At 32.7% G+C, this 4,194-nt stretch overlaps 1 long non-coding RNA gene across 1 annotated transcript; it reads right to left on the bottom strand.

Moving 5' to 3' along the window:
- Positions 1-331: 331 nt before the first annotated feature.
- Positions 332-3,719, bottom strand: LOC134686165 (uncharacterized). Its single transcript, XR_010101556.1, has 3 exons — positions 3,605-3,719; positions 838-981; positions 332-395 (listed from the first exon to the last, which is right to left on the bottom strand). It is a non-coding gene; the product is annotated as an uncharacterized LOC134686165 (long non-coding RNA).
- Between the last annotated feature and the right edge of the window lie 475 nt (positions 3,720-4,194).

Raw genomic sequence — 4,194 nt, 5'->3', positions numbered from 1 at the left:
CCTGACTTTGTAGTAGTTATGTATACGTATTGAAATAGCATCTTTCAATTTCTGAATAAGCTCTTCTGCAGTGAGAATCACGATCTGGTTAATAATATTTTATAGACAGAAAGGAAAGTTAAGGGAATTGCAGTATGAATAAACACGACGAGATTATCGAACAAACCAAGTCACGTGAGCACCGGTGTTATTGCTATAGCATTAAATTATTGGTGTGGCTGTATAATCTCCCCATTGTAGATACTTAAAGAAAGTACTGCTGCCACAGCCGATATCTTGAAATATACCACTGTATTCAGTAATTGGTGTTCAACCTTGACAGCATACAGATGCAACCGTGGTCGACTCTGAAGAAGACTTGAGACCAGAAGGAACCGGAAATCTCTGTGGGTGACCTTGAAAATAGAGATAAAATAAACTATTCGGTATGATGGTAATGTGTTCAGGAAAAAAAAGTCTATAGATTTGAGTTAAATGCAATTGAATTATCTGAAAAAACTGAATCAACCTTGGCAAGTTAGTCTGAAAATTGAAAGAAAGAAAATATTATAATAATTTATTGTTCACTTTTCGAGGAGCTATTAAATTTTTGAATTTTGAAGATCAAAGTTTGTTTCCAGTGTATTGTTTGACTTATAAAAATAATTGATTTGGATAAACTAAATAAAATATAAATGTTTTACTGTTATCATTTTATATAACTGACTGTGCCGACTTTAATTTGCCATAAACGGAACTTACATTGTATGCCTCTGTGTAATGAAAAGAAATCTGTATTGTTCTTTTACTTGGCTTATGATCCATAAACAATGAGTCACATCCTTAAAAAAAACTTACCGACACTGAGCACCATAGTTAAATTTCGGAGCATAGCATTGAAATCCTTTACTAAATACAAGTCTATAACTTGCGCCATGAGACATTTGCAACATCAAAACAGCTGTAAACAGGGTGACGCATGTCTTTGTATGACTCATTTTCCTTAATAATAATAGACAGAAATGAATATAATATCTTTATTTCAAACTTTCTTTAAAAAAGGTTGAGACAATTTTCACAAAAGTTCAAATGAAGTGAACGTAACGACGATGAGTAACCGTACGGCCCTCAACAATGATAGAAACGCATACCGAATACTTGGCATGAATACCCGAAATGAAAAAATGAAACAATTCAATTGAGAATACTGACGGCATTATGTATAACAAAACAACATACGAAAAACGAACATGACAGACATGAAACAACGACACCAAATGAACTACAGTCCCCTTTTTTAGGACAGACACATACAGAATATGTCAAGGTAAAACATGTTAAAACTCTCCCCTACACTTGGACAGTATTGTAACAGTACAACAATTGAACAAACTATAAAAAATCAGTTGAAAAGGCTTAACTCATCAAAAGGATACAAATTAAATTATAACCAACTAGAACACATAATGCACGTGGACTGGTACTTATACATCGCAACAACAACAACAAAAAAATAAACCCTACTTAAAATTGAGAATGGAAATGGGGAATGTGTCAAAGAGACAACAACCCGACCAAATAAAAAAAACAACAGCAGAAGGTCACCAACAGGTCTCCAATGTAGCGAGAAATTCCCGCACCCGAAGGCGTCCTTCAGATGGCTCCTAAACAAATATATACTAGTTCAGTGATAATGAACGCCATACTAATTTCCAAATTGTACACAATAAACTAAATAAAAATAATACAAGACTAACAAAGGCCAGAGGCTCCTGACTTGGGACAGGCGCAAACATGCGGCGGGGTTAAACATGTGTGAGAGATCTCAACCCTTCCCCTATACTTCTAACCAATGTAGAAAAGTAAACGCATAACAATACGCACATTAAAATTCAGTTCAAGAGAAGTCCGAGTCTGATGTCAGAAGATGTAACCAAAGAAAATAAACAAAATGACAATAATACATTACAGATTTGAGAGTACTTGCTTTACGGACAGTAATTTCAAAGCTAACAACAACTTATAAAAAATCATGTTTCTAAGACATCAATCAGTACACGTCCAACATCAGATTGATTTAGTAAAAAAAGTTATTAACTACCAGAAATAGTTTTTACCTTGTTAACTGTCAAACTTGTAATGAATTATTAAACATGCTAAATATCGTCAAGGAAACATATGTGCAATATTCAGTTTGGTTTTAATTTACCGACAACGAATTCAATAGTTATATTAATGCAGACATTATACTTGTTTGTTTGGTAGTGTTGAAAATCACAAAAGTTCTGAACTCCGAGGAAAATTTAAAAAGGAAATTGCCTAATCAAATGCTAAAATCAACAGCTCAAACACTTCAAACGAATGGAAAACAACTGTTATGTTTCTGATTTAGTACAGGCATATTGTGTAAATAGTGGATTAATCCTGGTTTTAAAGTATCTTGCAGTTTAGTTTGCAGCCATCTGATTTATATATACATGTAGTGTTTATGGACATGCTATACGTAGAACTACAAAACGACAGTCAGTCAATTTAAGCTTCAAATATAAACATTGGTAAATCAGCTGATTGCATAACCCTTCCCACGCACCATATATAGATATAGGAAGATGTGGTGTGAGTGCCAATGAGACAACTCTCCATCCAAGTAACAATTTAAAAAGTAAACCATTATAGGTTAAAATACGGCCTTCAACACGGAGCCTTGGCTCACACTGAACAACAAGCTATAAAGGGCCCCAAAAATTACTAGTGTAAAACCATTCAAACGGGAAAACCAACGGTCTTATCTTTATAAACAAAACGAGAACAAGAAACACGTATATATTACATAAACAAACGACAACTACTGTACATCAGATTCCTGACTTAGGACAGGTGCAAACATAGTTCATTTCCACATTCTGACATCATAACAAACAATTGAAAACAAGACGTTAATAATGCCATTCGTCTGAAGCGCTTTTCTGAACTTACCGCCAAACATTTGAAACTCATTTTGATTTTTATCATTTTCCCTATTGATTGGAAACTTCCTGTATTGATTTTCCTCAGAGTTCGGTGTTTTTATTATTTTACTTTCATACGCGTTATACCTCGAAAGAAATTTAAGCTAACGCACAATATCAAACACTGCTGAAAAATGTTGAACACATTCGAACTTAAATCAAGCTATAATAGCATACTCAAATATGTCTGAATGAATAAGATCATAAACTTTGTGGTACTTCTTAATTTATAAACGGGGAATTTAAACAAGGTGCGATTGTCCATAATTGCTTAAAGTCACTTCATTAAAACTATAGTGGTTAGTTGTCACATTGGCAATCATATCACATCTCCTTATTTTAAAAGATTTTCGGAAGACAGGGAAAGCTTCGTCTATTTACAACAAAAAGTGTAAAACTTAGTTAAACAATGCAAGATAAACTTTTACCTGACAAATTTATACCCCATTTTGTAAACTTGACGGAAAGTTTCAAAGAAAAAAAAATCATGGTGAGTTCAACACACGATAATATTGTACGTATACATGGTATATTTACATTGAGTTTCACAAATTAATAGAAAGAGTATAAACAAGACAACATGATATCAGGTACAATTAACGGTAATGTTAACTTACCTGTTATAAGTAATTACATTAGGCATTATAACTACTTCAAATATGAATTAGTTTTCTTTATAGATTTGATACAGGTATGCGGATCTTCTTCCAAATTCTATATTTAAAGGATGTCTTCCTGGTGTAATATCATTCGTTTATTAAAGGTTGAAGTTATAACTTCAGTGTTTGATTTTATTACTTGGTGGATAATTTATTGGACATCATAAAAGATTGAAAGTATCTTCATGGGTGATTTATAAAATATCTCCTTGCAAAAGATATCAGACGAAACGACCTAATTTTTTACAGTGCTATGGTTTTTTTTGGAAAAAAAAGTTTGTTTCCAGTTTTTGGTGAAAAAAATAATTTGTTTTGGACCCTGAGAAAAAAAAATGTTTGTTTCACCCTCAGCTGCCACTAAATGTAATGCTAAAATTGAAAGACCCATAGCCATCAAAAAATCAAAATTGACGGTGGCAACTCCTCAACTACAGTACTGTTATTCCAATTCTAATTAATTTTAAAATGAAATAATACGATAAAACTTGGAAAAATTGCTAAAATTTGACAAATAAAAAAAAATCCGCGAAACTTCATGAATGATTTTG

The sequence above is a fragment of the Mytilus trossulus genome, chromosome 10 (assembly GCF_036588685.1).
Source record: "Mytilus trossulus isolate FHL-02 chromosome 10, PNRI_Mtr1.1.1.hap1, whole genome shotgun sequence".
NCBI lineage: Eukaryota > Metazoa > Mollusca > Bivalvia > Mytilida > Mytilidae > Mytilus > Mytilus trossulus.
The sequence above is the reverse complement of the archived record's forward strand: the minus strand, read 5'-3'. Positions and strand labels throughout refer to the sequence as shown.